Genomic DNA, 22903 nt, shown 5'->3' on the forward strand with positions numbered 1-22903 from the left:
TCTGTCTTTCTCCATTCCCATGTGACCAACTAGACTCATTCTTTAGTCAACCTAAAGTCATCTCTAATGCAATGCATTTCACCTTCAGGTTTTTATCTTCTCATTCAATGAAAGATAGACCATCACGGACCCTTCATTCAGACACTCTTCTTAGACATTCTTGAAATATCTTCCATTTTTCATAGAAACTCAGAAGTCAAACAACTTTTTTCTGTTTTTACTGTCACTTCTTGTACTTATGCCAACATCATCAAATAGCTTGGGATATCTACCCAAAACAGAAAACTCAGGGGTCTTCTTCAGTTCATCTTGGAAGGTAGAATGGCTATGTATAATAATATCCCTTTAAAATCTATGAATTATTTCTCTTCAAATTTATCTTAATTGAAAGAAAAGGGTAACCAATTTTAATAAGAGGTGTTATTTGAAGTATAAGCCAATCAGAGGAGAGTAATAACCTGTCTAGCTGAGAAATCGACTGATGAGAGACACATCTTGCACAATCAGTACCTCTTACAAATTCATGAGTGATCAGCATGGGGTCAGAAGTCTATCATGTCTGCACTAAAGTGTCTGAGACACAAGAACTGGGTATAAACTTGCATGCTCATAATTGAGACTCTTGGAAGATCAGAAGGGAAATGAGAAGTTCAAGACCATCCTTGGCTACATAGTATACTGGAAGCCAGAAAAACCTACATTAAAACTCATCTCCAAAAGGAGAGAGAGAAAGGGAGAAAATAGATGTTGTTAAGTGACCTAGCCAGCTCAAGCCCTCAAAATAATAGGAAAATCCACAAAAGTAGCATTATGGATATAATGATAATCATTTAGGATCTTGTCTAGAAAAACAAAGAAACAAAAGCATTCGTTGGTAGTGTCTGGTGTTTTCTGCAGTGCACATATACTATGGTAAGCTTTGGGTTAATTATAGAATATAATGTCACAGGATGAAAGCTTGGAAGAAATGCATTTTATCTGTTGGTGTCAGTGAAAAAGTCCCTACACAATGCCATAGCGCTCACAGTCTATACATCCTGCACTTTTGCTCTTGTTGGTCCAAAAGTAACTGTTCTGTCAAGATGAAGAAGCAAAATGTGACTGAAGGATCAGAAAACAGAGGCTCCAATCCTGCCTCACAGATGTGGACAGGTCAGGAAAGGAGTTATGCAGCAGATCTGAAGTTCACACACAGAATAAACCAGGAAAGCAAAGGTTCCCAAGGACACAAACTTGAAGAAAATGAAAAAAGAAAAAGAAAGCCCTAACAAAATGCTGCATTTTTAAATTACTATTTGTATAAGCCACCATTTCAGGGGAAAATGTGGTTTTATAGATAGGAATTCGAGGCTAATAATAATTCCTCTTCCAGGGCATTCAATCCCTCTGGCTTCCCCAGATACCTGCACTCACATGTACAAACATACACACATGTATACATAATTAAAATCATAAAAATAGATCTTTAAGGAAAGACGTATTATTAATAGAAACTGAATATTTGTAGAATGAATATGTTATAGCTGTCTCATATGAGGCTATGCCAGTACCCGGCAAATACAGAAGTGGATGCTCACAGTCATCTATAAGATGGAACACGGGGCCCCCAATAGAGGAGCTAGAGAAAGTACCCAAGGAGCTGAAGGGGTCTGCAACCCTATAGGTGGAACAACAATATGAACTAACCAGTACCCCCCCCCCCAAGCTCGTGTTTCTAGCTGCATATGTAGCAGAAGATAGCCTAGTCGGCCATCACTGGGAAGAGAGGCCCCTTAGTATTGCAAACTTTATATGCCCCAGTACAGGGGAATGCCAAGGCCAAGAAATGGGAGTGGGTGGGTAGGGGAGCAGGGAGAAGGGAGGGTACAGGGAACTTTCGAGATAGCATTTGAAATGTATATAAAGAAAATATCTAATAAATAAATAAATAAAAGAAATTTATTAACTCTAACTAAGACTCATAGCTATGGGTAAAAGTAAATATAATCAGTGAAAAAGACCTAGTGAGTAATAAAAATGGTAAAAGTAAAATGATTTCTACCACATGTGCTATGTTTGCTAGGTGGCAGTGTCAGCTACAAAGTTCAGATACAGTATATACTGTGTCTACACCCAACAACTGAAGAACAACACTTAAAACCTGAAGGCAGATACCAGGTGGAACAGCTGAAGAAATCGTGTGTGCTTCTCAGAGATCAAAGGTAAATGGATAGAAAGTTGCTCGTTTGCTTTGACTGAGCCCTGACAGCCAACAAGAGATTACAGAATCAGACAGACTACAGAATCACTATGATATCAGACAGTTCAGGCTTCACTCTGAGCCCTACTAGCTCTGTATTCTGAGCATATCACTTAGCCATTCAGAGTCTCAGTTTCCTCTTCTGTACAGTAGGAAAAAAATGAGCCTGCTCATATGGCCCCGGAATGTCTTTTTCATGTGTGTTTTATAACACAGCTCTAACTCTTCCATGGAAAATTTAGTAACAGTTTTGAAAAAGAAATGTTTAATAATACTTCTTTGGTTGTCAATATTACAATAATTATCATAGCAGAAATTTTGTAACAAAAGTTATAAAAAAAGACATAACTACTTCAAACTCTGTATTGAGTACTTCCTTCTGAATAAATTTGAATTGGAAGTGTTTGTTACTGTGCATAGGTCTTTGAGATTGAGTCTTATTCTGTAGTTAGGCTGGCCTTGAACTCATGGTACTCCTCCTGCCTCAGTCTTTCAAGGGTATGAACCACCATATAGGGATGATCTTAAATTATTGTTTTGGTGAGTAAAACATTGTTAACTGTCTATAATGCTAAAAAGCATATACCTTTATCCACAGAATCTTCACTTTCTCACCGGGATTTAAAAATCCTTTCATATGTTGCCAATCAGTACCTATGTAGTATTTATCATTAGCTAGAGTGTCAGGGAAGCGATTTGCATAGTGTCAGGCCCCATGCTAGGAGCAGTAACAAACATTCCCCATCTTCTGTCTGTAGTCCTATTTCACCAGCATCCTATGAGCAAATATCCCCAAGCTTTCCCCCAACCATAAATTACCCTGAAAATCATTCAAAGCAGAATGTGAACTGAGAGAACATGACATGGGAGCTCGCTCTCTGATCTTCTCTGTCTTTCCTGAGTATAATGAGCCACTAAGCACCTGGGCTGATACTCATCTCCCTGTCTTTAGCAAAACACCCCCTAGGAACTTTGATGTGTGTCCTATGAATAGATCAATTTCTGGGTCGTGTCTTCACATCTCCATTTTGAGCTCCTTGGTGGAGGATCCTGGGAAAGTGTGCTGGAAGCTGTGTAAGCCCTATCATGTGGTGACAAGCAGTGCCATGAGTAACAAATGAGCCCATTACTGCTTTACAGTGGAGGAGACAGGTTAATCCTTTGTCAAGTCGCTGTGTGCAGTGTCCTCTGCCTTGTTCCAATTACCCAGGAAGTGATGGCACTTTCTCATCCAACAGCCCTTCAACACCTGCTGACATGTATTTAGGACATTGCTGGATGTGTGGATCTTAACCACACTGTGCTCAGAAAGCCTCGTGGAATCGAAATGGAACAAAGATATGCAGGGGGGAGACTGGAATCCCACACTTTCTGGCAGTAGACAGCCCATTTTAAAAACAGTGAAAAGAGCAAAATAAGCAGAGAGATTCTTTTTTCCAAATTAAAATATTTACTTAAATCTGGAAGTAAAATTGTCCATAAAACCTAGAAAGCCAACACTAAATAGCATGTTAGTTTTATTAGTGAGAAAAGCAATTTCACTGAGAATGTAGTATGTCTCCTCAGCTAGTTTACGACAAAATTCCTTAGAAAATTATTCCCGGAAATAGTATTTGCCATTTTTGTTCAGCATTAGCAATTCAGATTCTCTCCTTTTATTTCAGTAGCTGTTTTACTCATTCGACAAATAACCTTTGAATAATGTCCATAAACTTAAACATTAGGGACTTTAGCTAAGGTTAAAATGTGGTACCGCTAAGAAACTCAAGTCAAGTCCCATCTTGCAGAGGGGTGCAGTTGCTAGCAGAATCAAACCTGTATAAACCATGAGAACACATATTCTAAGGTCTGTCCCTGGGACCTGAAGAGCCCTTTCTCAGAGACATGTCTCCTGAAACTCACTAAGCAAACAGTACTTTTTGGAAAGGTTGAAATGAGGAAGAGCAGAAGGTGTAGACAAGATGCCTATAAGCAGGGAACACTGGGATGATAGTTGGTCCAGCGTCGAGTGCTTCGTTTTTAATCTTGATGAGGATCTTCCTCTATGATCTATTTTGTCCTCATCTTTAGTTTGTCATTTCTTTTCTAAATTTTCTATAAAAGTGGTTACCAGAGAAGCAATTATTATAGAACTCTTCATTTCTAACGAGGTAGTTCTTCAGCTCTTAGTGGCGCTAATAAGAACCTGATGCTCTCTCCCTATATTGAACACTTCTGCTCATGGGAGAACCTCTGTGTTCCTTCACTCATTTGTGCTATGAGTAAACTGTAACTTTCTAACACCTTTGAATTCTGCCCCACCTCCTCATTTTTTTTTTCTGTGTACTTTAAAACTGAGTTGTTAGGTACATATACTTGAAGAATTTTATATTGTCTTAGTAAGTTTAGTCTTTTATACTTTCACTTTTATTCTCTTTTTATATACTTTTTCTATTCATTAATTTATTCATTTTAACATCTGGATTGGTGCCCCCCAACTCTCTGTCCCCACTCACAAGTCCCTCTCCTCATCCTTTCCTCTGTTTATCTTCCAAGAGGGTGGTGAACCCCTAAGTATACCTGAACCCTGGCACATCAACTCTGTGCAAGGTTAGGTGAATCCTTTCCCACTGAGGCCAGACAAGGCAGCCCTGTTGGTAATGGATTCCACAGACAGACCAACAGCTTTAGAGAAAACCCCTGCCCTCATTGTTGGGGGACCCACATGAAGACTGCTGTACCTCTGTTCCACACATGCAGGTGCCTCGGTTCAGCCCCTGTGTGCTCTTTGGTCAGTAGTTTGGTCTCTGGGAACCTCCTAAGCTACAGGTTAGTTGATTCTGTTGGTCTTTATGTAGAGTTCAGTTCTCCTTCTAGGCTCTCAATTCTTCCCCCAACTTTTCAATAAGAGTCCAGAGCTCAGGCCGTTCCCTTAGTCTCTGCTCCATCTTTGTCCCTGCATTTCTTTTAGACAGGATAAATTTGTGGTCAAAAGTTTTGTGAGTAGGTTGGCACCCTGATCCTATCTTTCAGTTGAGGGACATCTGAGTTGTTTCCAGGGTCTGGCTATTATAAATAAAGCTTCTATGAACATAAAGGAGCACAGGTCCCTGTGATGTGGTGGGACATCTTCTGTATATATGCCCAGGAACAGTCTAGTGGAGTCTTCAGGTAGAAATTGGATACTATACTTATTTATATCTTCTAATTATACTTTAATATCTAAGTTCTTTTAGTTAGTGGGGTTGTGCCATCTTTCTGTAGCATATTGCTGTCTTTCCTGACAAATTGTTTGCAAGAGAGGTCTCTTAGTAGATGGATGGATTGATGAATGGAAGGAGGTGGATACATAGACAGACATATAAATACATAAAGACACAGGCTGATTTATAAATAAACAGGTAACAGGTAATGGATGCAGATTAAGTTCGTATGGCTTAGGGAAATACTACTTGGTGTTAAACATTAGCTTCAAGATGGAAGTGTAAATGTCCTTGACTGTGGTTTTAATTTTTAGTTTGCACCTCTGATAGACTAGTAGGTATGCAATATGTTAACATATTCCAAGGTAGACAACATAAAGACTAGATGTAAAATTGTTATATTTGCTACTTATTCTATAAACTTTTACTGGATACACATTCAGCACCAATCACTAGACTAAATTCACAGTTAAAATGAGAGATAACCTATTATTTTCAAACATCCATATCTGAAGACACGATTATCCCAAAGAATCATAATATAGCATTCTTATAATCAGTTGAAGATAGGACAGATAAAATAATATGAGATATAGAATAACAATCTACACCCTCAGGAGACAGATGTTCTATTGCTCTGGGGAAATTTCATAGTGACCTAACATTGCCTGATAAGTGTAACAAGGCCACATCTTACCATGACATTCTCCATCTACTTCTGAGGAGAACTTTGGAGCCTGAATCATTCTATAGAGAAGTCCCACTTCAAAGGAATGAGGGGTGTTAATCATAGTGCTACTGTTGTAGTAGTGTTGCAGGCCCATTAAGGGGAAGATAATTGGTCTAGAGAATGAAAGCTCTGGCCAAGCTACCCCAAAGAATAAAAGTTCAGTTAGGATGGTCAGTTGCCCAGCTAAGGAACCACCACTGCTCAGGATTCATCTTAGCCATCACTAAACAGATGAGAGAAATAATTATACCATTACTGACGTACTGTACTTTTCCTTCCCAGGAAACTCACCCGTGGCACGGTTGCTTAGGCAGCCACAGCCGTACAGCTGGATTAAGCCTGGCATTTTCTGTATTACTCAGAAAAGTGTGATTTTCCTTCCTTTAACTTTGTATTGTCTATTTTTGTTACTGTTGGGTACTTGCAAAGCCTGGACAATTTTTCCCTGGACTCACTGGGCTCTCTCACTCTTTTTCTATGAAGTTACCTGCCCCTCTCCCCTTCCACTATGTGGTTGCTTACAAATGGTGTGGCATTCTCTTTTCTTCCTCACCTCTTCCTCCAGGAAAAATTGAGATTTACAGCCTGCCTGCCCTGACTTTTTCTCTTATAAACTTTTCCTTGAACTTTCTTCTGAGTCTGTTCTTAAATGATGGTGTTAATGAGACAAAGAATTCCCAAGAAGGCATTTCAGTTTCCCAGGTAACATGTGGTACCTTGTGGAAAGTTCCTCCAAATTTTTAATAGTAGTACATTCAGCCAACAGATAGACAGTGTGCATGCCTAGAGGAAGATAAAACCAAAATAACAATAGAGAACAGTGCGCAAGTGGACAGGAAGGAAATGTGAGATAGCACTCACCTTCAGGAGCTAACTCTGTACAGACTCCACCCTGAGGAGAAGCATAGTGTGAAATATATTTCCCTGGAACCCCTGATAAGAGGAAACTCGGGCAGTATCTTGTATAATTTCAGTCTCTGCTATTGTGACTTCACCTTTTAAGAACCTGTTGTGCAGTAAAATGCATAACTGGAAGGGATTTTTTTTAATATCTATTGGTCATGTTGTCTTGGGTACTTGGTTATAAACAAAAATTATGCTATAGTGATGGTGTAACATGTAATCAAAATACAACTTAGGTATTCCCATACTTCATATCTGCTTTCTTAGGCCCTACTGTGTCTTAGATCTAATTATACTCCCTTTAGTACCCAAATTCACTAGTCAGCTAGTTCACCACAGCACCTAAATCTATGGAGAGAAAGGAAGGAAGGGAGGAAGGAAGGAAGAGAAAAAAAGAAAAGATAAAAGGAAGCAAAACAAAGCAAAGCTAGATTCTTCCTGTCTGTATTGGGGAGAATTTTACAAGTGTTTTAGGAGGCTATTCATGAAGAAAGCAATAGACAGCCACACCACCATGTTTTTAGTTTGTACTGGTCTATGTAAAGTGGATGCTGCATAACCCAGTCACAGTTCTTTTATTGGATCCCTCCCCATTAACTGATTATAAGAACTGTCTTTAAGGCTACAATTATAAACCATGGGAAGAGCACCAGAGTAATAATGGTAAGTGATGTGGGAGATGGGACCACCTATTCATGCTGCTAACTGTGATAAAACATGCTTATATGCAGCTCTGGAAGTATGCATACCATCTTGCAATGGCTGCTGCTGTGTGCACTCAACAGACATATCTGGAAGGCCTAATAGCACATAGTTCACAATGAGCTGTCTGTCTGCACACTGCTGTCTGCACACTCAATTCATGCTTATAGTTACAGAGTTTCTGCAAGAACCCAGCAACCTGCCAGTCACTGCTTTTTGAAGTGTGTATGGCTCTTTCGGCAGGTGGCATGGCTGCACTTCAGAGCCTTAGGGGTATGTTCGGTTGCTCTTCCACTGGAACTTGCCAGAGATACCCCATGGTGTCTTTGCTTATTACAAATACCTCTAGTAACAGGAGATCAGAAGATCTGTGGAAATGGAAAAGTAGAAACCTGGATCTGTGAAGTAGCTTTTCTTGCTCTAATCCTTGCTCAAAATAAGTAGCTTTTTTTATATTAAAGAATACATGAGGTAAAAGCAGAGTTTGTGACTGAAATACACTATAACCAAAAACCAAAGGCCTCTGCTCATCCCCCTAGATTACAATGCAGCTTCAGATATTGATATAACTTTAAATGCTTCTATGATGGACCTCTAAATTTTGCCCTTTGATTCAAGTTTGTAATCAATAAACTAAACTTGTAATTTTCTCTTGGTTCTCTGTTCTTCTGCTCAATTCTTTACTATCTACAGTTATCATTCTATAAAGTTACAATGATATGATATAAACCAGGATCTCTCCCGACACACCCATCACATATCACTTCATCACAGGTGAAAATCCAAGAGACTGCACTGCTAAAGCACCAGGGTGAGGAAGATAAACATTCTAGTTGTAGCCAATGATGAGGTCCCTATTTCCATTCAGCCAGCAAATGACTGAATTCCAGAATGCCAACTTTCTGGTCAACCTTCTAAAGTCACTATTTGCCATATGTCATGTTTCTTAGAAGCAAACTATAAGGCAGGATTTTTATGAAAGTGGCTTATTAGATGAATGTTCTTAAATGGAAATTAGTAGAGATTAAAAGGAGGGTAAAGTAAAAGAAATATTTTTTTTCTGAAATCAAGATTTGGGTTAAACAGTTGGTGTGCTATAGAATATATTCAGATCTACAAATATGCCAGATTTTGAAGCAAAGTTATGAGACTTCTGAATCTTCATATGTTTCAAGCGCCACTATGGCAACACACCTAAGACAAAAGCATGGTGTCCTAAACATGTTAATAGTCATGTCAGCCAGAAGTTTCCTAAGAAGGTGTGAACCTCTACAAGCCACTGCTTCTATCTCCAAGGGATGGGGGCCTCAGTCTAGCAAAGAATAATATATGAATTGGGCTACCAACCGTCTACTGTGGGAGATGACCCTGAGAGTCATCCCTGTAATCTACACATGGAATAAGTCATTTAACTCCCCTGTTGGCCACCTGTCTAGACTCCCACATTTCATATTTATTTCATCTTCCATATCATCTTCTTCTAACATACTGCCTGCTCTCAAGGATCAGCAGCACCTACCACAATTAGAAAGAATTTCTCAACAGCAGCACGGTGCACAACTGTGAGTCAGGAGACTATCACCAATAGCATTTACTCTGTAGCCTTTCCTTTTGACCTGTGCACAGCAGGAAGAGCTTTGAGGTTGTTCCTCAGTGCAAATGCTCAGGGGCCCTGGCAGTTTTTCAACTGCTTTACACAGAACAGAAAGTCCATGATAAGAGTCAAAGTTGCAAGTAGTATATGCTCAAGACTGCCCCTCCTTTTAGATTATGACCCTAAATATAAAGGAAAATATGTAATTGGATATTCTTCCCCAGTTAATGCAGAAGAAGAAGGAAAAATAAGGCAGGAAAGCCCTTGATTCAGCAGTGTCATTGTGGGCGCATTTTATTTCCTTTGTATCTATCTCTCTCTCAAAAGTTTATATGTTTGTGTATGTGTTCATATGTGTTTTCGAGCATATGTGCACATGAGTATGGGTACCTGTTGACTCCAGTTATCAACAAGAGGACTGGCACTGTGTCACCAAGATGTTTCAGAATTAACTATTGGGTCTAAGATATCCATATCCAGGTCTATGTGATTATTAGTTTTGTCAACTTGATATACATCTGCACAAATCTTAGAAGACAGAAACTTAATTGAGAAATTGCATCTGTATGGTTGTCCTGTGGTCATGCATATTGAAAATTTTTATGATTAATTATTTTATTTATTTATTTAATTGGTATGGGATGGCCAGCCTACTATGATGAGGGATGTTCCTTAGCAAGTAGATTTGGGTAGTATAAAAAAAAAAAAAAAAAAAAAAAAAAAAAACAAGCTGAACAATCTATGGAGAACAAGCTAGTAAGCAATTTTCCTCTTGCCTTTGCTCCTGCTTAAGTTCCTGACCTCAATTCAGTCAATGATGGACTGTGACTAGGATGTGTAAGCCACTGAAATCCTTTCCTCTCCTAGTGGCTTTTGGTCATGGTATTTATCACAGAAAGAGAAAGCAAAATAGGACTGTCCTTGTGTGTCTATAACTATCTGGAACCATTGATGTAGCAAGGCTTAGTCAGTGTCATCAGGGTTTCTTCTGGGTCTGTAGCTAGAAATGAAATCAATGGGTCTGTTTCTATAGGAGAGATGAGCTTTAATCTTCTGGTCTTTTGCTTAGTGGTATTGGTGCCAGGACCAAATAGTAATGGGACTGAGACTATGAGGACATGTGACTGGTTCTGGTCTGCATCCAGTACCGCAATCAGTAATGTGTCAAAGGAGACACAGTTTAGAGTGGCCTTCACTAAATCTGGACCATTGAAAACAGTATGATTCCAAAGACAGAGTCTGGACTCTCCCTTTCCCCAGCTCACTTGTGGCAAGGGTTACCATTCATACATAGCTCCCTTAAATTTTCTCCCCATGATTTCTCCTTATTCAGATTTGCCCTGTGTTTTCCTACAACTTCTAATATGGGTGAGCGGTCCAAGAGACTTTACATTGAGCTTTGTGACCCTGCTGCAGACTCTCTTGGTCCCTTGTCTGCATGGAATGGGTCTCTAGTGCAGGTGGGCAAGGAGTGGGGGGGGGGAATTAACAGACAGACTCTCGACACAAGGGAGTGTGCATCTGAATGTAATTTGTCAAATCGAGCATCAACCTTTTTATACAGAAGAAAATAGGGAAGTTGGGTGACACACAGGCAAGGTACAAAGAGGTTACTGGATTCTTACACAAAACAGAGGAATGCAAATGCTGAAGAAATGGCAGGAACCAACTGGGGTAAAACTCAATTTTAACAACTGGGATCAAAAACAGCTCTACCTAAGGTCCACTTAATCTTAAAAGCCAGGGGCAAGGGCTTTGTGCTCTTGCCATAGTTCCTACTCTAGTCTATTGTATAGTCCACCTTCCCCCTAGGCCATTGTAAATACTTGTGTATGGGTGTAACTCAGCTATCTATAGTTCTAAGTATCTACCCTGGTTCCTCTTTAGGTCACAAACTTCCTTCTTCCAAATAATGGTAAATTTCTGTGTAGGGCAGTGACTTAGCTATCCATGCCCAAGGTTGGATCAATGACTGCCTAGAATCTAACTTAGCTATATGTCAAAATATCAATCCTTAGGAGCACTTGTAATAAAGCAATATTAAGGGAAACCACACAGATCCATTTACCAACTAAAGCAAGGACATTGGAGCATTCTTTATACAGGATGCCACGATTCCAGGAGACTAAGTTTCTGTGAACTTTTTGCCTCGGGACAGCGCTCAGGTTTTTGGGGCCTGTCACGCTTGTCACTACTAGAGTGGATGTAGCAATGACCCGATTCCCTATTTCTACAACCTTCATCTGCACCTTTCACTGAATGCTGTGTTCACTGTTTCCTCTTGGTGCTTTTGAGATCTTTTACTCTAACAGTATAATGCACCCATTTTTTTGTTCCAACTTTGACTTACCCTAAGATTCTCTGATATTCTCCCCACCCCCTGCCTCTCCAGCCTATTTTCAGTTACCTGTATCTTTATAATTTTCAGTTATCTGCCCAGGTATTTTACTTTATTCCATCCCAATCTTATTCAGATAATAATGTCCCTTTCTATATTCTATATTCAAAGGCAATGTGATTGAAGTTTAGTTTCTAGCTTTAGCACATATTGGTCATGTATTCACAGGTAAGTTCTTTAGTCTCTCTGAGCTGATACTATAAAGTGTCTGTCTGGAAGAATTAGGGACACAATTCCACAGCATAAAGGTATCAAGTACAGCACAGTAAGCTGCCTGGTTTTAGCACATGTGGTCTTTTTCCTCTACCCACATATTTCCCACATATCACTGATCGAAAAACTTACCCCATGTAACCTAGAAAAATCAAAGCATCTTAAGACAGATGGCAATTAGAAACCAACAGTCTCATTACAAAGAGAAAGAGGCATTAATGGATGTGACAATACATATGACAAATCTCTGCACCCTGCACATACCAAGGGTTCAAGATCATGAAAGCAAGAACAAGAGCATATTCAAAGAGATGACTTTGAACTGAAAATATGAACCCTTTATTCAAAAATTGCTAAACTTTACAAGACCTCAACATCAGAGTATGAAACCCAACATGGGACCTTCTATAAGCCCTGGTGGCAAAGCTGCCCCTGCATAAATAGTTGAACTCTGGAACTGTATACCTGCTTCCATTTTCTATTCTCCTTGTCTATTCTCTACTGTACAAGCTGTTTCACAGACAAATAAAATAAGCTTGTTCCAGCTTCAAGTTAATTGAAGCTGATCAGGTAAAACCCCCCAAATGAATGAGCTGCTGACCTCTCTTCACCTCCTGAATGAGACAAAGGGAGTTTTACACTGTTACCAGGGAGCTCCATTCCACTGACAGACAGAGGCAGAAGAGCAATCGTTTGCAGACCTTGTTTCTGTTTAAAGATCTCTATCAATTTTAGCACCTTCTAGGGTACAACTTGAGATCTTAGTTGTTTAAAAATATGCTTCAAATCAATGAAAAGGGAAACATTAAGGACAGGGGAAAATATAGAGAAAGAGATGGAGGGAATGTAGAGGAAGATGAGGGAAAAGAGACAGAATCAAAGGCACAGGGAGAAATAAAGGGAGCAACAGAGAGATGGAAGTTGAGAGACACTTGCTTAGCACATGCACATGCCTTACGTTTCCCTTTCAGAATGCATCATCAGCATCCACAGCACAGCGCTCGATAACCGTGACTGGTGTTTTAGATGTTTGTTAACATGCCTCACCAGCTGCTTGGTTTCTCATTTCTTATTTGAAATGACACCTCCTGGAACACTCCCCTTATAAGAAGACCCAGGAGCCCTTAGTGGACACATTTGGCTTCTGTAGTCTCATGAGCTGAACTCTCTTTCAAGTATTCAGTCGGCTCAGTTTGTTGGAGCAAAACTGACCCAGACCAGTAATGAAGACTCATTGCTCCACAGTCCAAGAATGGGTCCTAATAGCCTCATGACTTTGGCATAATTCAGATCTGATGGAGGTAGAAAGGAATGGAGGGGAGTGAGGAAGGGGAGGGAGAGGCAGCCCTACAGATGACCTTGGAGCAGTGTGAACGATGTCTAATGTTCAGCAGTTATAGGCTATCAGACACTAATGTACTCTCTGGGCTGAACCGAATAGGCCCATTACTCTCAACTGCAATTCACCATCTGTGAAGTGAGCTGGTGGCTTCAGACAAGACTACAAATTGCACTTGATACCAAAAGAGACAGGGAAGGGATGAGGGTATAAAATGAACAGAAGAGCAGACAGAAACCAAAGGCCATATGAAGATAGGAAGGAAGGTTCTTAGCCTTTAGAACACCCTTAAACAGACCCAAGGCATTCACAACAGAATTCAAGTAGCCTAACAGACTGTCTGGAGGTGCATGGGATCAAAGGTTTATCGGCATTAGGAGAGATGTATGCAGCTGGCATTCACAAACCCTCCCACTCTAGGGCAGCCCTGTTGTCACAATTCATTAGCTCCTTCTGACAGTCATTTGACATCATTTCAGAAAAGGAATGTTACTATAGCCCAAAGATTATACAGAGCCTTTAGAAAAAAAAAATGGTGTCTGCTATACAGTGCTCCTGATAGGTTTGAATAAATATGGTGAGATAGGAATGACAGCTCATGATGTTGACTGAAGACACTTTCCTAATCATTCACAAAATGCATTTCAAGCTTCATCTACAGTGCTTGGGGTTTGTTGGAGATGGAGCTGTGTTCCAGTAAAATCTCCATGTGAAATTGCAATAACCTTCAATGTGATTCTAACTGGAGACAGAACCTCTAGGAAAATATTGAAGGTTCAGTGAGCATATAAGACTGGGAACCTGGCATTCATACATACATATATATATATAAAATGAAGGCCTATCATATATATATATATATATATATATATATATATATATATATATATATGGCACTAAAATGTCCTCTCTGTCTCTCTCTGTCTCTGTCTCTCTGTCTCACTCTCTCTCTCTCTCTCTCTCTCTCTCTCTCTCTCTCTCTCTCTCTCTCTCCCTCCCTACCTCTTGTCTTTTTCTCTCTGCACACATACACAGAAAGACCACAAGAGGACAAAGCAAATGGGTCTCAATGGCACTTTGATATTTTGAGTCTGCCCCCAAGGACTATAGGTGATTAATTCCCATGATTAAGCCACTCAGTCTGTTGCATCTTATAATGGTCATGCAAGCTGACTAGCCACAGGAACAATATTATCTATGGCCAGGTCTAGTGAGTGATACCTTGGGCAGTTCAGGGACACATTCAATATTTGTCAAAGACTAAGGACTTGGTGCAGTGGACATCAGGTTGTTAGGCACAGGTATTCCTCCCAGGTACCCAGGGATAATTCAAGCCATGTTGAACATGCATAATCTCTGACATGATGATGAAATCACTCACCAGGTGCCAGGATCACGTTGAAATTGATCTCCCCTGAGAAACAAAAATAACCCTTCCCATCAATATTCAGAAGAATTCTTATATATTGACACCTATGTAACAGATATTATAAGAATTCCCAAGTTTGTCCCTTCATTCACACATATACACACCTTTGGACTCAGAAAAAGGAACTAGCTTGCTTAAGCAATGGGACAAAGAACCCTGATCTCCTCGGTTGCTTGCAACCTGGACCAAGACCTTTGGGGTGACACAGACCCCGGGAATCAGGCAAATGGCAAAAGCAGTCTCATTTATTGCAGGAACTGGGCAAACATTTATACTCCCTCCAGGCCTCTCATTGGATCTCCAGTAGCCAAATGTAGTTCTGTCTCTTTCTCATTGGCTTGCTCCATCACCTAATCCAGGGTCACTGGGTCTCTACCCATGCCGGCTGATTCTGGGTTAGCTTGGGGAGGAAGTATCAGCAGCACATGTGCCTCCATTGTGGCTAGGCTTGCTTGGCTGAGTTTCTCCTTCCCTCCTCTATGGCGTCATCCAGCACAATCTGACCATCCTTTCCAAGGTAACCTAAGAGCAGAAGCCTAGCCTGATCCAATGAACCTACTTACCTGCCAAATACAGGCCAGCAAACCCCAGGGTAATGTACAATCAATCCAGTACCATGAACCTATTTGTACCATCTGGTCCACATATATCTAAAGACATAGGGTAAACTTTATGATAGATAAATAAAATGGTAACATATACAGCTTTTGAAACTTTGAAACAAATTCTACTTGTCCATTAAAAGGAAATACAGAAATAACTGCAATCATAGATAGGATTTGTACGATGCTCACTTGACTCTTTCTAAGAATGGATGCTATGTATTTATATAAATATAGGCATTCATAGATAGAAAGCTGGAAAATGGAATATATAAAAGTATTTAATACCTGAGACCACATAATGTTCACCATATTTGATGTTTAACACAACTTTAACATACGCATTTATTATCTGCACTAGTCACAGAAATGTACACATGAGTCAGATTTCTCTATTGTCCCAGGATTTCATCCAGTCTGTGTTTTTTTGTAATGATCTCCTTGTTGTGACATTGTCTCAGATTTCCCTTTGTTCTGAGGGAACTGTTGCTCAGTCAGTTGAGAGAATGTCTTTCTAGAGATTGGAGTGGGGAAAGCCGGATAAGTAAAGTGACCATTGTTAATGTACCATACTTGAGGATTAGCACTGTCCACATGACTTGTCATTGTTAATGTTATTGTTCAGCTTGTCCTACCAGAAGGTGACTCATACCTTACTTTTAGAATGCAGTCAAAATGGAGACTGCACTGTGGAGTCAGAGGATAAGTGGTTGCTACTCTGAATTCTCCCTCTGATCTTGTGCACTTCAGAATCCACCCATTGATTTTACTTTACATGTTGGGCCATAGCACATTTCTGCTTTATTTTGTTGCTGAAATTGTTCCTTCTTTGGTCCCCGGGAACTCCTCAGTGGGGACCCTTGGTATATTTCCTCACTCTGTGTATTTTACTTTTTCCTGTTTTGAACAATTCTTTACACCCAGGCACTAAAATGTGCTGCAAACTCATCTTGTTCATCTCTTTCCCTAGCCTTGGCATCAGTCATTTTGCCTACTCTGATAGTCTCTATTCTTTGATTATAGTATTTTAAAAAATCCTCAAAATGCAGACACCATTGCATATGCCAGCAAGATTTTGCTGAAAGGACCCTGATATAGCCCTCTCTTATGAGGCTATGCTGGTGCCTGTCAAACACAGAAGTGGATGCTCACAGTCATCTATTAGATGGGTCACAAGGCCTCCAATGGAGGAGCTAGAGAAATTACCCAAGGAGCTGAAAGGGTCTGCAACCCTATAGGTAGAACAACAATATGAACTAACCAGTACCCCCAGAGCTTGTGTCTCTAGCTGCATATGTAGCAGAAGATGGCCTAGTCGACCATCATTGGGAAGAGATGCCCCTTGATATTGCAAACATTATATGCACCAGTACAGGGGAATGCCAGGATCAAGAAGTGAGAGTAGGTGGGTAGGAGAGCAGGGGGAGGGGTATGGGGGACTTTTGGGATAGCATTTGAAATGTAAATGAAGAAAATACCTAATAAAAAATGGAAAATAAATAAATAAATAATAAAATTTCTCTGTTAAGGTGATAATTGCTTCCATTGGTTTTATATTCAGCATGTTTGTAGCTGCTTTCTATTTATTTTATTTATTATATCTTTTGTTCATGCCTTCCTTTTCTGCCTTCTCTGGTTATACAATAGCATGTTGTGTAACTCTATTTTATCCCCTTGTCCAACATATTAATTATATGTCTTAAAACTTTTAGAACTATAGGTTTTCAGTGTGTGTGTGTGTGTGTGTGTGTGTGTGTGTGTGTGTGTGTCTATGTGTGTGTGCCTATATATATACCTGTGTGTGTTGAGGTGCACACGTGGAGGCTAGGGTTTGACATCAGGTCTCTTCCTCAGTCATTCTCTATTTAAAGAGAAAGGGTCTTTCACTTCACCCAGAGAAGGCTAATTTAGCTAGACTAATGAGCCAGCTTGCTCTAGGTAGCAAACAAGTTGATAGTAGAGTATACAATGCTATAGAAACAATAATACAAAGCCAACATGACCCACTTAATATAAAATAAAACTAATCGTTAAAGGTGTAATACAATAAACTATGTATAATTTTGCACTGATCAAATGATAAAGCTACTAGAAAGACAACATTTCATAGTGCATAGGCATTCAAAGCACTGTGGTGGCAGATGGGCAGACACATCCACCAGTGTTTATGTGGGTACTAGGAACACAAACTCTGGTTCTCAAGTCTTGCTTGAGGTAGGTAATTTATCCACTGAGATCTCTACAGCTTCTCAAAATACATTTCTTAGGCAATTAACCACCACTTAATGCAACGTTTCTTATGTGAGGAAGATATCCCTGATGACTAGTTCTGGTTGTCAACTTCACACAGCAGGAAAAAAAAATTTTAATGGAGGACTTTCCTCCATCAGATTGGCCTATAAGTAGGTCTGTTAGCCATCTTATTGATTTGTAATTAGTATAAGAGGAAGCAGTCAGTCCCTAGACCAGTTCATGTGGACTGTACAAGCCAGAGGAAGCAAGCTAATAAGCAACATTCCTCCAGGCTCTCTGCTTGAGTTCCTGTTTCCAGGTTCCTACCTTGGCTTCCCATGGATGGATTCGAACCAAGTAAACCCTTCCTTTGCATTTGATTAGTGTTGAATCACAGCAACAGAAAACAAAATGAGGTTAGCATCTTATAAAACGGGTTTTATTTCTCCCATTGATTTTTTATGACATTTCACTTATACCTATAACTACTAACTACAATATTACTGTTTTCTTTAGACAATTATTTTAATTTTTAAAAGATTTATTTTTATTATCCTTTTTCTCCATTAAAACATGCATTCCTTCACTTTACATCCTGATTGCACCACCCCTCTTCTTCCAATCTCTCTTTCAATGACCCCTCCCCAATTCTTCCCTATGCATATTAATGGATACCATATGTTTGACATGTGCGTGTGTATAATGTTCAAATCAAGTCAACAATTTATCTCCCCATATATTGATTGTTTATTTATGATGAAACCTTGTGTAATCTTTTGTTCCATCCTTTTACAAGGTACAGTACATTCTTCACCCTCACTATCATCACTCCATGAATCAGTACACCATTACTGTACTCCTATCTGACTGTAACTTAATAACCATTGATCAAACCCTCCCAAATTCTTTCCCCCTTTATTCTTCTCCAATCTTTATAGTCACCATTGTTCTCTTAAATTCTACAATACTAGCTGGTTGGGGTGGCACTGTTGAGTGAAATGAGGCACCACCTGCTTTTCCATGCCTGGCTGATTTTCTCCAAGATCCCCAGTTCCTCTCAACTGCAGCATGATCTCATCCAGTGCATGGCTTAATAGTAATTCATTCAGTGAGCACCACATTTTATCCATTCATTGATTTACAAATACTTAGGCAAGTTCTCCTTCTTGGCTATTGTGAAAAGTATAACAAACATGGAAGTCTAGATATTTCATAGAGAAGCTGATTTCATTTCCTAGAGATATTATATACCTGGTAGTGAGAATTCTGAATCATATTTTTTAAATCTTTGAGGAACCTACATATTATTTTAATAATGGCTGCAACAAATTCATTTCTACCCACAAGTGGTTTTCTTTCTCCTAGTCCTTGAAGTATTTTTCTTCAGTATTTCTTATACTAAACACTTTACAAGGGTGAATTATTTCCTCAATGTGTTTTTCATTTGTATTTACCTGGTGATTAGTTATTTTAAACATTTTTATATCCCCATTGCCCATTTTTATATCATTTTGAGACATGACTGCTGAGATAGATTCTCTATATTCAATTGTTTTTTCTTATTGAGTCTCTGAAGTTCCTATAAATATCAACCACTTGTCAGACATAAGGTTTGCAAATAATTCCCCAGTTTCAAGGCTGCATCTCTGCACTCCTGAGGTAATCACATTTCTCTATTTTTACTTTTGTTTCCTAGTTGAGATCTTATAAAAAAAGAAACATTGCTAAATTGTTTCATCAATTTTTTAAGGTTAATTTCACCCAAAACAGAACTTTAGATTTACGGATTTTCTCTTTTGTCATTTAAAAAGCCCACACCAGTCTCTTTTGCCTTCATATATTCTGACAAAAAGTTAGCTGTGATTCTGATCAGCTTCTTTATAAAATAAGAATATTTTTCTTCCTTTTTTCAAGAAAACCTTTAAATTCTTTGGAATTATAACTACCATGTGAGTTTTGCTGAATATGCTTTTGTGTTAGTTTGAAACTGTTGGCTACTTTGTTTTCTGCTTCATTCTCGCTTTCTTAGCCATTTGGAATATGAATCTTTGTAATTGTCCATGTTCTTGTCTGGTGACAGTCTGTCTGTTTTCTCTATCTGTTGTTGCTTTTAGAAGATTTTATTGTTTGGCTGTTGTTTGTCTTTATTTCAGCTTAAGAAAGCCCTTTGACTTCATTTTCAAATACTGAATCACACCTCATCTCTAAGTAAGATTCTGGTGAGATTACCAAAGGTCTTACTAATTTTTAAATTCCTTAGTTATTTTTAAATAAAATATAAACTTATTGCCAGGACAAAGACAGGGAATCAAGTGGAGGAATGGGGTTGCCATCCCACAGTCAAAAATTCTGACCCAGAATTGTTCCTGTCTAAAAGAATTGCAGGGATGGAAATGGAGAAGAAACTGAGGAAAAGAGATCCAGTGACAGGTACAATTTGAGATCCATCTCAAGGGGAGGCTCCAAGGCCTGACACTATTACTGATGGATGCTATGCTGTGCTTATAGACAGGAGCCTAGCATGGCTGTCCTCCAAGAGGCCCAGCAAACAGCTGACTGAGAAGGGTGCAGATTCTTACACCCAACCAATGGACTGAAGTCAAGGACCCCTGGGGTTGAATTTGGAAAAGGATTGAAGAAGCTGAGGAGGAGGACGACCCCATAGGAAGACCAACAGTCTCAAATAACCTGAAACCCTGAGATCTCTCAGAAATCGAGCCACCAGCCAGGTAGCATATACTAGTTGGTCAGAGACCCAGAAACGTGTACATAAGAGGCCTGCCTGTCTGTCCTCAGTGAGAGAAGAAGTACCAAACCTAGAGAAACTTGAGGCCCCAGGAAATGCGGGGGGGGGGGGGGGGGGCAGGGGATGGGGACATATTCTTGAAGAGAGGTGGAAGGAGGAATGGGATGAGGAACTATGGGAGGGCATACCTGGACGGGGTTAATGACTGGACTGAAAAATAAAGTAGTAATAAATAAATAAATAATAACATATAATTTTTATTGTGTATATATTAATTAAAAATTTAATACAATACATTCTGATCATGGTTTGCCCTCCTCCAATTCTTCCTACAACCTTATCAGCTCTTTGTTCACCTAACTCCACACCCTTTTCTTCTCCTTTATAAAACATGCAAACAAACAAAAATAAGACCAGGATTTTATAAACACAAGAAACGCATGCAAAAACAAATAAACAAACAAACATAAAAACACAAAAGTCAGAAACCATAATATACAGGCAGAAATTTAGTGTGAGAAAAAAAATGTTCAAACAAAGCAATATGAGACAAAAGAGTCCATAAAAATGTCATTGAATTCATTTCTGCTGGCCATCTACCCCTTCTTGGGGTCTACCCTTAAGAGTAGTTAATATATCCATTGTCACTTGTTTTTTTGTTTTTTGTTTTTTTTAATAATAGTTTTACTTTTTTTTTCTAGATTGATCCTTTTGGTTCTTTCTTACAATTACTACCCATAGACTTCTGTCCACTCTTAAATGGCAACTCTACTTTGTTCAGCAAAGTTTTGACAACACAGTTCTGCTTATTTCCTACCTATTGATCTCACCACTGAGGTATATCTGAGACTAATTCTGAAACAGAGTGCCCTAGTCATGATCTTGTTTCCTGATAATCTTGAGGAAGCATTTGGAGAGATGGCATGTGTGAAGTTTGAGTAAGAACGGCTCCCATAGGCTCCTATATTTGAATGTTCAGTTATCAGAATATGGCACTACGTTCTGGATTAGGAGTTGTGGCCTTGGTGGAGGATGTTTGTCACTGGGATTGGCCTTTGAGGTTCCAGAAACCTAAGCCAGGTCTAGGGTCTTTCTCATATGCATCCACCATGCTCCCCACCATGATAATGATAATGAACTTAAACCTCTGAAAATCAAGCCCCAGTGAAATGTTTTCTATTATAAAAGTTTCTGGATCCCCGCGGTTGAATTAGGGGAAAGATTGGAGAAGCTGAAGAGAGGGAAACCCTGTAGGAAGACCAACAGTTTCAACTAACCCAAACCCCTGGAGAGCTCCCAGATACTAAGCTACCAACCTAACAGCATACACTGGCTGGTCTGAATCCCTGGCCCCCAAGCCTGGCACTTAGTGGAGGACTTCTTGGTCTAGTCTCAATGGAGATGGGCTTAATCCTTGAGAGAATTGAAACCCCAGGGAAGGGGGAGGCCTTGGTGGGTTGTGGGAGGGTGGTCCCTCGTAGAGACAAGGGTGAAGAGAAATGGGATGAGGAACTGTGGGAGGGGAGACCTGGAAGATGAGCAACAGCCTGGAAGATGAGTAAATAAAATAAAATAAAGTAAAATAAAATAAATAAGTGTTTCTGTAGGCACAGTATCTCTTCAGGGATATAGAACACTAAGACAACAGGCATATACACATGCAATATGTGTATCCAGATAGAGTCAAAGGTAAACAAAAGGTAAGTAACTAAATAAGCAAATAAGTAAGAAAATAAAAGGTAAGTGGTGAATTGTCTTGCTCCTTTCTGCCTACTCTAATGTTGATTCAAAATCAGCCCCTCCAGGGAATCTCTGAAGAATAACCTACTTAACCCAAACCACACTTTCAGACTTTGGTTAGAGCTTGGGAGCAAGCAGTCATTGACAAATGACTTTGAGAGTGTCACTTCAGTAGAATGTCATTTGCTGCTTATGGTGTCACCCAGAGGAAGAAGGAGCTTCCCTGCAGAGTACACTCAAAGTTACACCAATACTCACTCATTTTTATAGCCTCTTACGTCTAAAGAGGCAAGCAAGACTAATAGATACAGACATTTATTATAAAGCACTGTTTTTAAATTCATACTTTGTGGCAGAAATTTAGCTGTGGAATAAATACATATATATGATTTGTCCTGATCTGCATGAATATAAACTAAATCTTTAAGGAAATGAGTTTATACTAAGTTCACAGAGTAAGTGAACCAGGAAATCAGGATTCAAATACAAACCCAAGTCCTTCATTTATCTCTATATTTGGATGTCTTTAAAAAAAAATCCATTTCTCTTCTTATTCCTATGCAGAAGACATACCTTGTAGGAATGTTCTTCACTCACATAATCTGCAAGGAAAGAAATCATTGGGAGAAACATGCTTACAATCTTTCTGCCTAAGAACAGATAGCTTTGAAAGAACAACAAAGAATGCTACTTAATTAAGTCAGGATCATTCTTCTAAATTAAAGGAGATGGAAAGAGGTCATGAAAGTGAATCTCTGCTACCAAATAAAAATATATGTTAAACATTTAGGATCAATTATTTATCAGCTTGAGAGTATCAGGAGAGCCTCTGAGATACTGCTATATACACCTTC

Source organism: Mus caroli, unplaced genomic scaffold, assembly GCF_978045245.1.
Source record: "Mus caroli unplaced genomic scaffold, Mus_caroli_1 scaffold_2, whole genome shotgun sequence".
Lineage (NCBI taxonomy): Eukaryota > Metazoa > Chordata > Mammalia > Rodentia > Muridae > Mus > Mus caroli.